Here is a 13,593-nt window from a genome sequence, read left to right on the forward strand (position 1 = left end):
GGAAAAACAACTCAAGCATGAATAACACAAAACACCTAACATTCCGCACCCGAAATCTCAAAAAGCCCAACTAGAAGTATGTGGCTTATGCTGTGGTAGTTAAGACTTTGTGAAAATCCCTAACTGATTTGTTCAACTGACTTCCAGCAACACTTTTCATACTTTGCCTGAAGAAGTTCTGGTCTAGAAAATGTGGTGGGAGACGGAGGTAAAAAAGATCAGTCCAGTTCCAGTCAGCAGGGATGCTGTCTCTGGCGTGTTCCTAAGGTGGGCACACCGCATTTCACGAGAAAACCACTCAATCAAAGCCAAGGCCTTTCTCAGGTGGCAGAACCAGCCAGGCATGTCAAGTTCTGTTGCCCACAGGGTGGAGGCAACCAGCGCCCCCACTGGCAATACCAGGATCACCACAGTGGCCTTAAAACAAGCTTCCAGGGTCCAAATTCTCTCTCCTCAGACCCTCAGTCTGCCCTCCTGTTTTTTGTTTTTTTGTTTTTTGTTTTTATGGTTTTATGAGAGAGAGAGAGAGCAAGCACACGAGCTCTCTCAAACACACAAACGGGGGAGGGGAAAGGGGGAGAGGAAGAGAGAGAGCAAGAGAGAAAGCATGCACTAGAGCCAGACAGCATCTCAAGCCGACTCTGTGCTAAGCATGAGCCCCATGTGGGGCTAGAATCCACGACCCTGATCTCATGACCTGAGATGAAACCAAGAGTCGATGCTTAACTGCCTAAGCCACCCAGGTATCTCTCTTGTTTTCTAGTGCTCTACACAACATGAGGCTACTTAAGCTAACCAATCTCTTCCTTCCTCTACCATGCTGATTTCCCCTTCCATCCTCTTCTTCCCTTCACACTGGCTTCTCAGCCATGCTGTTGCCAGGCTGGAATGCCCTGTGTCCATTCAAGTCCTGTCAGGCCCTGCTAACTCCACCTCCTCCAAGCCAAGTCCCTCAACCCCACCTCCCTGACTGACTTCAATCACCTTCCTGTATGGTAAGCCCTTTTGTGGAAAGAAACAGACTCTCTAGAGTGACCTCAGTTATTAGACACTTACTGTAAGGATATACAGACAATAAGAGCTATAGCGACAGGTCTCAATGAGACGCCCCCCCACCCAAAAAAAGGGGCAGGTCAATAACTGAAAGGAACTAGGATAGCCTCCAGAACTAGATTCTCTGGTCTTCCAACAGCAGCATGAGTGTGGAGTCCCGGATGCTGATGATGACCTAGCCTTTTCTTCTCGGCTTCTCTTGCTCCTGCCACACATCTTGGGTCTCCCCTCTGCTTCTTTGTAGTTTCTGCTCAGAACTTGCACAGTGGCCTCTGTAACTGTCTTTCCAACACACAGATTAGAATGCCACTGGGCAACTCTCCTTGCTGCCTGGGTGTCTTTCATGTACAAATTGTTATAAAGAATCCTATGAGGCATTTACAGTGGGCTGAGGTCTTTACAGGAGACCAGGATGCTTGGGAGACTAAGCCTATCGTAGGGCCAGGGCTCTTCTTGACTCAATCAACTGTGGCTAAGAGAGAAAGGTAAGGGGAGAAGTCACGTTAGTTAGGAACATGGCCTTTTTTTTTTTTTTTTTAAAGATTTTATTTATTTGACAGAGAGAAATCACAAGTGGGCAGAGAGGCAAACAGAGAGAGAGAGAGGAGGAAGCAGGCTACCCGCGGAGCAGAGAGCCTGATGCGGAACTCAATCCCAGGACCCTGAGATCATGACCCGAGCTGAAGGCAGAGGCTTAACCCACTGAGCCACCCAAGTGCTCCGGAACATGGCCATTTTTAACAAACAGTCTAGGCTGCTTCCCTCAGCAGAAAGCAGATTTTTTGAGAAGGAGCTATAGTCATGGCAGACATGTTTACTAAACTCTCTGGTGAATGGCTCCTCTTCACATTTCTAATGCGCTTACAATAATGTGCATTCCTAGCAAGGCTTGGCCATCGATGACAGATCACTGTATACAATTCTATGGTCATGTCATGCCCATTTGTCCTGATACTGTACCTAGCTAGGTAGGGCCAGAGAACCCAGAATCACAGGACAGTCATGGATAAACTTCATCGGAGGAGGGACTTTAGTTTTTACGGGTGTATGCCAACAGCTAGAACCGTTAACCCACAGAAGTCATCGAGGAGTTCTCAAACTTTTTGGTCTTAGGGTCCCCTTTACACTCTTCAAAACTGAAGATCACCAATGACTTCTGTTTATTTGACTTCACCTACTGATATATTATTAGAAGTTAAAATTGATATAATTGATAAATCCAATAGATCTCAACAAAAGTGACATTTTATGAAAAACAACTGTGTTCTGAAACAAAACAAAAAATTTAGTGAGATGACTAGATTCACATTTTCTAAAACTCCTTAATGTCAAGTCTTTGCAAATCTCTAATAGAAGACAGTTGGATCCTCTTTTCTGCTACCACATTCAATCTGTTGTGATACATTATTTGGGTTTTCATTGATGAAGCAAGTCCAACCTTACACAGATATGATGGAAAGCCTTTACAGGTAATGGGGGCTATTTTTCCTTTGATACTACATCAAAACTTAACAAATGATGACTTTTTTTTTTTCAAGTGATGACTTCTTAAAGGTTAGCTCAAGCCCCTTCAGTGAACTTTTCACACTCTGCTATATTAAAACTGATTCGTCTATCCTACATTTGAATAGAACTTTTACTCACGCAGAGTGTGCAGCACGTCGGTTACTGAGAAATATGGATTCACTGAGTCACCCAAGTTTTCCAAACGCTGACACATTTCATCACACAGTATCAAAAGAGCCCACTCATTAACATCACCAGAAATCGTTCAGTACACTTTCTTGAAGTAATCTTTGGGTTAGATGTCAAGCTGCTGGTAGCAGACACAGTTCTTTACAACTCCAATTTTTCCTTGAAAGGCAGAATTTTGTCACGGGCAACAAATACTGACAGTTGTTTCTCTTGAAGTGACAGCCTGGCTTTGTTCTTTTTTGAGAAACTGTCCAACAAAGACCCAAGTGTGAACAGTCAGAGTTTGTCTATCAGACATTCTTTCAAGTAAAAATGGGGTTAGTTTAGCTTGCAGTTCAGCCTACAACTCAAATAATCACACAAGTGTTTTTCCTCGAGACAGTCATCACTTGATTATCAGAAGAGCTTTATTCTCTTAATTGTGTCACACAGAATATGAAAAGATGTGCCTTGAGGGTTGAGACTTAATACAGTTAATCACTTTTCCTGCTTCAAGGGCACACTTCCATGAGATGGCATTTTTTTTTTTTTAAACTGTGATTGTGGGGTAGTGAGGAATGTGGGCCCTAGTACCATTTGGTGCCACTGCCTTATTAATGATTATGTAGCAAGAGTTTTAGACGCACTGCTTTTGCATCATTCCAAATGTCAAGATGATGAAAAAGCCAAATAATATCTTAATATTATAAAAATAAGTTTGACTATGTGGACACCCTGAAAGGACGTGAGGTTCCCAGGGTCTCTGAACCACACCTTGAAAAACACTGTTCTAAAAAGTGCTGGATATGGGCGCCTGGGTGGCTCAGTGGGTTAAAGCCTCTGCCTTCAGCTCAGGTCATGATCTCGGGGTCCTAGGATCGAGCCCCGCATTGGGCGCTCTCCTCAGCGAGGAGCCTGCTTCCCCCCCACCCCGCCTGCCTCTCTGCCTACTTGTGATCTCTGTCAAATAAATAAAGAGAAATATTAAAATAAATAAATAAAAAGTGCTTGATAAATATTCCTGAATAAGCCCTCTTATTAAGCATAGAGAATCTGGAAAGGTTTAATGGCTGAGATACCTTTCCAGGGGGGCCATCAAGACTGCACAGGATGTTTAAAGATACAGGAGGGTCTTTAAGGTAAGAGCTCTAAGCAAAGGTAGAGCTAGAAATATGCAGGGAACTTCCTAGAGCAGCAGAAGCAGAAGCAAAGACCACTTTGGATGAGCAGCACCTTATGTGTGGCAAAGCACGGCTTGCCCCTCTCTCTCTGTCTGTTCCCCACCACAATCCAGTGAGATGGGTGTTGTCAACATCGCTGTTGTACAGAAGGGGAAATGGAGGTCAGTCTGTAGCCCTCTGAAGGCAGGGACTAGGCTTGCTTTCCTCACAATGAAGACTGGAAATACTCGCAGAGTGACCAGCATGCCAAAGGCACCTAACAAACATTCACTGAGTTAAATGAACGCATGAGCACAGCTCGGCAGCAGTCGCTCCGGGACCAGACCCAGGTCTTCTGGTACCAGATCCCATGTCGTTCCCACCATACCCTCATATCTTCAAAGTGACCAAAAGCAAGGTCATGGGTGGGGGGGGGGGCGGCCTTGGATACCAGAACAAGTGGTTTATGAACTGAAGAATTTGGAGTAAGGGAACTACATGATCACATTTGTGCTGCAGAGGATGAAACCCAGCAGGATCTGGACAGCTTGGTGTAGAGAGGGGTTGGAGGGAAGACCGATTTGGATCCTGTTTTCATGGTCAAAGTGAAAAGACAGACGGGGCGGGGGTGTCAGACCTCAGAGATGTCTCCTAGTTCTGACACTTGACTGTGTGAAGTGGGACAAGTTACCTTTCCTGTTTGATCTTATCTGCAGAACAGGATAATAATAATATATAAGTTAATAATAAATATTATAATATATATTACTATATTAAATATAATAATATATAAGTTCATAGAATTATTGTATTAAATGAAAAAATGCACACAAAGCAACCAGGACAGTTCTTGGCTCAATAAACATTAGCTTAGAGAAAGGAAGGAAGGCTAAGAGGGAAAGAGGGGGGAGGGAAGCAATGGAGGGAGGAAAAAGGAAGAGAAGGAAGTATTTGTTGAGTGCCTGAGGAACCCTGGGCAGGGCCAGAGGGAGACCTAATCAGTAAGACCTGCTGTGGTTTCCTAACTAGAGAATATAAAAGAAGCATCAGCTCATTCTAGGGTTCCCAGCCTGGGTGACCAGAATGAGCAGACACCCAGGTGGCCACAGGCATCCAAGCGGAAGTGCCCAGGAGGCGGGTGCTGGGGGTGCCAGAGGGCCAGACTTCCAACAAAGATCAGGAGGTGTGCTGGGGAGAGGGAATGGACGCTCAGGGAAGGGCAGAGAGTAAAGGATCTAGTAACATCTCTGGGACATTGTAAGTGAGGGCAAATGGGGAAAAAAAAAAAAAAGGGAGAGAAGATGGGCTCAGAGACACACACAAGAAGGAAGTACATGCTGCAAACCATATTTTAACAGCTCCAAACACTCGTCGGCAAGGCACATTTAGGTACTAGCGCCGTCTCCAGCCAGCCACTCCTGCTGCTCTGCCAAACCTGACATCTGATGCTTTCGTGACACCAGACTTCTGCCTACTCTGCTCTCAACGCCCGAAAGGCATTCACCGCTTCCCTAAAAGCTAACTTCTCAAAGAATGGCACCCCATGACACTTATTATTCTTTTTTTTTTAAAGATTTATTTATTTATTTATTTGACAGAGAGATCACAAGTAGACAGAGAGGCACCAGAGAGAGGGTGGAAGCAGGCTCCCTGCTGAGCAGAGAGCCCAAAGCGGGGCCCAATCCCAGAACCCTGAGATCATGACCTGAGCCCAAGGCAGAGGCTTTAACCCACTGAGCCACCCAGGTACCCTGACACTTATTATTCTTAAGGCCATCTGTTAAGATGATGGAAAAACCAGACTATCATGAGGGAGAACAGGGTTCAAAGTGATACCTTTGAAGCTCTGGTTCCCTCATCATTCCCTAGGCCAGTGCAGCCTGCCCCCCTTGCCCTGCCCAGCCTGGTGTGTGCCCCTCCACACCCCACCACACACTCGCCTCTCCCTGATCCTTTCCCAGACTCCCACTGGACCCTATGCCTTCCACCCACCACTCTTTTGGCCTGGGTCCTGCTGTCACAGAGTGAGATGTGTCTCCCAACCCCCAAGACATGGTCCTACCCTGGATGTCTTGGAAACGCTGTGTGTGGCTGAGTGAGGAAAGCAGATACACAAGGCACAGTAAGAGGAGCAGCAGAGGACAGGATATGGTGGGCCAGAGGCGTGAGGGGAGACCAAAGATGACAGACATGTCTAGCAGAAGTCAGTGGACTTCCCAAATGTTAGACTGTTAGGAATCTAAAGCACGCCTTCTCATCCGGAGAGGTATTGCCCACTCCCTACTCTAGGGGGTGGAAATTGGTTCCTGGGGGAGAGAAGGAAAAAAATTCTTAGATATTACAATAGCTTATGACCCTCCAAAGTTCGAACCCACCCAATAAAATCTTATTCCTCATCTCACTTTGTATTGATCTCACTAAGGAAAAATTTAAGTTAAATTTAAGCTAATTAATGATACGTATTTTTTCTCCTAGGGTCATAATGAACAAAAGGTTGAGAAGCACGAATCTAGGTGATTCGGTACAAGGAGTGAGAGAATGGCACCCTTCAGGACTGAACGCAGGAGATGGTGGAGAGAAAAACCGTGAGAAAGGTTTTTTTCTTCTTCCCTTCATAGGTCAGCTTCATGAACCATAACTACGCTGAGCATGTGAGTCAGCCCCCAGGTGAAGTGTTGACCATATATGGTTTTACTTTTTACCCTCACAACAATCTTATAAAGTTATGTTCCCTTTTTACAGACGCTTAGAGAATATAGGGGGCTTACCCAACAACCCACAAGGGGTCAGAGGTAATAGATGCAAGTTTTTAGCCCAAGTCAGACACATTGTAGGAGTATAATTATCCTAACTATGAGCAGAGCTGGCAGGCCTGAACACATCTGTTGGAAAAGAAAAAAAACTTTCTGCTACATAGTGAGCTTATCCCAAATTGTTACTTGAAGGAGACAGGAGAAGAGCAAAAATGCAAGTGGGAGAGGAGACAACTGATGGAGAAGGAATCCAGGCAGCAGGACAAGACAGATTCCAGGAGGAAGGGCTGGCCTTGGCAAGCGACAGAGCAGGGAGGGGGTGGAAGGAAGCAGAGAAAGCCAGCTCAAGGCTGTGGGCAGGCCTGGGGGAGAAATCCTGTCCCCACTGAAGGCAGACTGAATGAATTCCTGGTGGAATCAATCAACACAATGGCATTACTTTCCCCAGCAACCTTCTTGAATGAGAATCAGTTCTTTAAGATTTTTTTTTTTTTAATTTGTTTGACAGAGAGAGATCACAAGCAGGCAGAGAGAGAGAGAAGGAAGCAGGCTCCTGGCTGAGCAGAGAGCCGGATGTGGGGCTCGATCCCAGGACCCTGGGATCATGACCTGAGCCGAAGGCAGCGGCTTAACCCACTGAGCCACCCAGGCGCCCCGAGAATCAGTTATTTAATACTATGTCTCCATTTAATACTATGTCTCCTCAAGGCCCCGACTTGGGACAGGCAACCAGACACCATGCTTTAGGGAAATAAGGCCCAATCTTTTCTAGTATGAAGACTACTTCTCGCCGTCAGAAACAAAACAAACAACTTCCTAGCATTCAGGAATAGTAGCTGTCCTCTAAGTATCCATCATGAAAAAATGCTCAATTCACACTCTGTCCAGCTGAGACCCTTAGCAGGACTTCATAGTGTCTTTATCACAAAGATACATTTGAACAGATGTCCCACAAGTGAGACATGAAGTTTGTAGGTCGTGCCTTCTTTACATCTGGATTTTCAAACCCACTGTAAGAAATCCTTCCCCCATTCCCGTCTTGGACCACAGGCTGGGGATCCCTGATCTACAAAAGAGGTATCTCTGGGGGTCCAGTTCTCTGATGACCAGCAATGGAAGAACAAGGGAGTTCCTGAAACTCTGTACGCCCGAGTCTTCTCCTTTGTAATGGGGACAGTGATACAAGTTTTCAACTTCGAGTGAGACTAAACTCATCACATCTAACACAGAACCCGCCACCCAATGGGTGAATATAATTTCTGTTCTCCAGAATCGGTGGTTCTATTCTCAGCGTGCTCCCAGGACCCGCAGCATCAGCATCCCCTGACAACGAGTTAGATAATTTTTCAGGTCTCAACACTGACTCCTCCAGGGGTGGGCCCAGCAATGTCTATTTTAACAAAGCTTCCAGGTTAGCCTCTGATGCTCACAAAAATTTGAGAACCGCTGCTCTACGGTAGGGGTGTTCAACTTTTTTTCCTATATAAGCAGAGGAATCCTTTTGAACCAACATGAAACCTGTAACTCTGATGGGACAGGGTTGGCAACACTCCACATGTCCCCTCTGGGTCCTGCCTCATTCCCCGTGGCCTTCTTGAGGGACCTCACAGGCAGGAAACCACGGCTTTTGGTATAGTTACAGGTATTAAAATTTTTGGTGGCACCATTGAAAAGTCCAGAAGATGCACACTATATCATTCAACCAGTTACAAGGCAAATGCTGCCACATTAAAATAACACTTCCCGGGGTTTTGAGGGGTGTCTTCAGCTAAGTTACCTCACACCAGGTCATCCTCAGGACTATCCTATTGGCCCACTTTGGCTATTTTATGTGCTTGCGAGCACACTTCTCCCGAATGGCCAGCTAGCCATCCACCGTCAGCCCAGCTTCATGTCAGTGCCTGCTAGCCAAAACAGGCTGTACCTCATTCACGTGAGGCCAGAAAAGCTACTTATTTTGTCACAGCAGAAATAGATTTTATGCCTCCATCAAAATTTAGTGACACACTTCTGGAGTCGAGGCAGGCCCACCAGACAGCTGTGGGCATGGCAGTGGAGGAACGCTGCCTGGGAACAACGTTTGAGAACCACTGATATAGACGTCATAACTACGGAGACAATTCTTGAGGGGGCTGGTTCACTGCAGAACGTATGGGACCACATATTCCCATGGGATGTAAACAGGCTGCTGTGGAAAAAAAGGAGCAAAAGGAAAGAAAGCCACAGTTCTCAAAAGAGGGGATCTGCTTTGGTTTCTCAGACCTAACAACAGACTTCGGAGGGACGGATAAGAGAATGCCCTAGTTCAGCAAGACTAGGAAAAACTAGCACCGCTGATCACATCTGTCGTCTGCCATCAGTACTGAGTCTTCCAGCTCCTATTTCCTATGGGCTGTGAGTTATTACCGTCTCTGCTCTGACAATAAGGTTCACCTTGACAAAGAAGTTCACCAACGGCAGCATCTTAGAGAAAAGAAAACCCACCCACGACTCACATCAAAACTAAAAATACTTCCAGACACCAAAGACTACTGAGGAGGAGGCAGCAGCAAAGGGATTTCCTTTCACTGATTTTTCCAATGTGAGCCTCTCTCAATATCATGGGGGGTTGGGAGTGTGCTTAACTACTTCAGGTAACAGATGAGGAAACTGAGGCACAGGAGGGCCAAGTGCCCTGCTGAAGTTCACAGCGCTGATCAGCGACAAGAACCAGGTCTGCAGGAGGCTCCTGGGTGGCTCAGTGGGTTAAAGCCTCTGCCTTAGGCTCGGGTAATGATCCCAAGGTTCTGGGGGCTCATTGAGCCTCTCGCCGGGCTCTTCGCTCAGTGGGGAGCCTGCTTCCCTTCCTCTCTACCTCTGCCTGCCTCTCTGCCTGCTTGTGATCTCTGTCTGTCAAATAAATAAATAATCTTTAAAAATAAAGAACCAGTTCTGCAGTCCTATCAAGGACTGAGAGAGAGATCTAAGTCCAACCCCCTCATTTATAGAGGGGCCACCCTTCATCCACAAAGTGGTTGGCCCCGAGTGATTCTCCTGGTTTGGCAGAAGTACAGATGCACTGGAACCGTTAGAAAAGAAAGCATCTCACCTGGTAAGAATGAGGCAGTCAGGAAGACAGGCCTTCCCCTCCTCCGCAATGTCTCTAAAGCTGCGATGGCCACAATGATAGCCAGGAACCACATGTGGCTATATCAATTTTAACTTTAATTAAAATTAAATAAAGCAGGGCGTCTGGGTGGCTCAGTGGGTTGAGCCGCTGCCTTCGGCTCAGGTCATGATCTCAGGGTCCTGGGATCGAGACCCGCATCAGGCTCTCTGCTCAGCAGGGAGCCTGCTTCCTCCTCTCTCTGCCTGCCTCTCTGCCTACTTGTGATCTCTCTCTGTCAAATAAATAAATAAAATCTTTAAAAAAAAAAAAGAAAAAAGAAAAATTCTTTAAAAAAAAAAAAATTAAATAAAGCAAAAAATTCACCTTCCCAGTTACACTAGTCACATTTCAAGTACTCAAGAGCCGCATGTAATTGGACTAAACATGTCCATCGCTGAGGAAAGTTCTACTGCACAGAGCCGCTCTAAAGTACACCCTAAGGGCGTCTGGGGGACTCAGTGGGTTAAGCCTCTGCCTTCGGCTCAGGTCATGTTCTCAGGGTCCTGGGATTGAGCCCTGAATTGGGATTTCTTCTCAGCAGGGATCCTGCTTCCCTCCTCTCTCTTTGCCTGCCTCTCGGCCTACTTGTGATGTATCTGTCAAATAAATAAATAAAATATTTAAAATAATAATAATAATAATAAAGTATGCCCTATATGACAAAGGTGCAGCTGGACCTGGAATCAGGAGTCCCAGGGATCCCACAATTAGTCCTAGGAACTCAGGCAAATCTCTGGGCTTCAGTTTCCTGATCTGTAAAAAGCCGAAGTTGGACTCCATGACAGCAGTGGCCCCTTTCACCTCTAACATCCCATGACTCTGCACCTAGAACTCCAGAGGGCAGGCTTCTCACCACTCGCTCTTCTTTCCTAGGAGTGCCACGCTGGCCCTGTATCAAATAAGATCAGGAGAATAATGCACTTGGACTCTATTATTTCCTGCAGGAACACAATCACTGAGTAAGAATGAAGCGGCATCCTTCTAATCATTTCAAGGGTTAAAATAAGAAACAGCCACAAGACAATCTCTCCAAATATGCCCTAGGAATAAGTGCCAAAGATACTAAGGATTCCCTCCCACCCCCCTACCCCCTGCAGGATTCCTCACCTAAGGATCAACATGACAAACATGCTGGACTTTAGGGAGAGAAAAAAATATATTCCTACAGAAAACTGGTACCACTCTTTTCACCTCGGAATGAAAACTACATTGTTCATTATGATTCTGGGGAGTGGGTTGGCTCCTCAGAGGGTCTGATGTTTGGGCATCAGCCTGTGCCTGGGCACGAGGCCACTCCCCCAGCTCCCGGGACCAGGGGGATCTCCTCACAGAGCTCCTGCTCCCTTCCTGGGTCCAGCTCTACCACACTGAATACCCACTTCCTGCAGAGACCACGTCTAACACTTTTGAAACTAGAGCTAAGAATGCTAGCATGTTAAAAAACAAAACAAAACAAAACAAAACAAAACACCAAATAGTTCAATGATCTTTCTACTTTTCCAGATCATAGAAATATAAATCTGGAGTACCATGAGAATAAAAAAGCTGCACCTCCAATCCTGAGGCTGGACAGAATTACTTATCCTGCCAGAATCAGCAGACGGCCGGCTCTGGGGAGCTTCTGCATGCTCCTGCTCACCATCTTCCCCATCAGCCCATCCAATTACATTAATTAAACTCCAATTAATTAAAATAACAATGGCAAACATTTACTGGGCTTCTAGTTAACTCAGTGCCAGGCCCGGTTCTCAACAGTTGATATATATCAACTTCCTTATGCCTCACAGCAGCACCAGCAAGAGGCGGCTCCATTTTCCAGGAGAGAAAATCGAGGCAGTGAAAGGTTAAATAACTTGTTCAAGGTCACACAGTAGCAAGGAGCAGAGCTGGGAATATGATCTATGGGGCAGGATCCTGCTCTCTGCCATCATAGTACCCTTCTTTTCAATATGCACAGTGAACACGGTCTCACCTTGTAAGGTCTGAATTTAGAAACATATGTAGAAAACTTTGCAAAAACAAGCAAGCCAAGTTAAAAAAAAAGATGTACCTGCTTAGCAAACACTACTTCCAGATTTGTGTTCTAACACGTCTTGCAGATAGCTTCCTGAAATCCCAGAGAGTGCCAACCCTTTAATTCCGTCACTTTCCCAACATCTACTCTAAACTTCCTCAGCATCATTTTCTGGTGAAACTACCAAAACACCATCTTCAGTGTAACAATCAACCACAGGCATATTAACAATCAGCAGAACTGTTCCTAACTACAAACTCCATCTTTAATAAGGGCAGATTATAAATAATAAAAAGACAATGGAGTTGCGAACTGATAATTCCAGTTTTTGCAGTTTAAAAGCCAGTTTAAAAACAAATTTGCATGAGTGATTGCTGGGCTTTTTATAAACATGGTACCAGCCAGGAAGCAGTCCCACTCCCTCTTCTCTAGACTTTCTGTCCTTCAAGAAACAGGCATGCTGACTCCATAAGCGCCAAGTCTTCCAATGCTTTTATGTGTTTTCAGGATTTCTGTGCTTATCAGGACAATCTTCTGTGGACAATAAAAGTCCCTGAAAGGTACCAGAAAATGAATGCTTACTGAGTTATGTGTGTGTTTTCAGTAATAGCAGGGTATAGTCGAGCAGGCACAGGTTTGAATTCAGGCTGTGCAGCCTTGGGCAAGTTACTGAACCTTTCTGAGTCACAGTATTCTCTTCTGTAAAATGAACTAATTATATTTCATAGCTTGTAATGCCTGGTCAAGACCCAGCACAGAAAAGTTACTTTCTGCTCCTTCTCATAATTAAAGTTATAAAAAGTGAAGTTAGTTTTAAAACCGAGTTGCAGGGGCCCCTGGGTGGCTCAGTTGGTTAAGTGACTGCCTTCGCCGGTCATGATCCTGGAGTCCTGGGATCGAGTCCCTCTTCGGGCTCCCTGCTTGGCACCGTGTCTGCTTCTCCCTCTGACCTTTCCCCTCTCATGCTCTGTCTCTCTCTCAAATAAATAAATAAATAAATAAATCTTAAATTTAAAAAATAAAAAAAACTGAGTTGCACTCTTGAGATTTCATTTTTCATTTTTGTTTGGTGTAAGACCCTTAGTAAGAGTTTTTGAGGGACACCCATTTTCAGATACTTCCAGAAAGTGTTACCACATGGAATGCTCCTAGCTCTCCAGGGTGAATGAGGGAAATCTACATGGAATGGATATTCAATCCCAACTCTCTCAAACAAAACAAAACAGTGTTTGTATCCAGCAAAACAAGCCCACAAATCATTTCTATGAATTTAAATTTCACAGGTCACCTTCTTTCACAATTTTTCCTTTCCCTGATAAAAATAAAAACGTGCTCCTGGACATAAAACAAAACTTATGCTGCCCACTATAGCCATTTCTAATTGAAATTCAAGAGCCTATGTATGCCCCTCAAAAACAACTATTTGCTCCTGGGCTCCATACAGTGAGCCTGGGAGTGAGTAACACCCACGTCACAAAATGCCAGGCTTCAGCCTTCTTAAGAAAACAATCAGGAGGGGGTGTGACTTGCCAGAGAGATAGAAAGGTCTTGGTCAAGACCCCTTTGACACCATGCACCTGTGCTATTAACCCTGTGGGTGACTGTCAAAAGTGGGAACGGTGACATGCACCCTTCAAGGCTACTTCTTTTTATCTTTACCTAATGGAACACACCAATAATTTCTTCATATGTTGGAAAAGATTTTTGCTTTTTAAGGGATGGCTTCAATAGCTCAAGGATAGAGAGCTCCGTGTGTTTCAAGGAAGGGGATGCCCAGAGAGGATGTGTGCT

General features: G+C 45.3%; 1 protein-coding gene across 8 annotated transcripts in view; it reads right to left on the bottom strand.

The window, feature by feature from the left end:
* The window catches only part of GNG12 (G protein subunit gamma 12), a 131,198-nt gene that overhangs the window by 99,911 nt on the left and 17,694 nt on the right, over nt 1–13,593 (bottom strand). The window lies entirely within an intron of this gene.

This window comes from Mustela lutreola, chromosome 10, assembly GCF_030435805.1.
Source record: "Mustela lutreola isolate mMusLut2 chromosome 10, mMusLut2.pri, whole genome shotgun sequence".
Lineage (NCBI taxonomy): Eukaryota > Metazoa > Chordata > Mammalia > Carnivora > Mustelidae > Mustela > Mustela lutreola.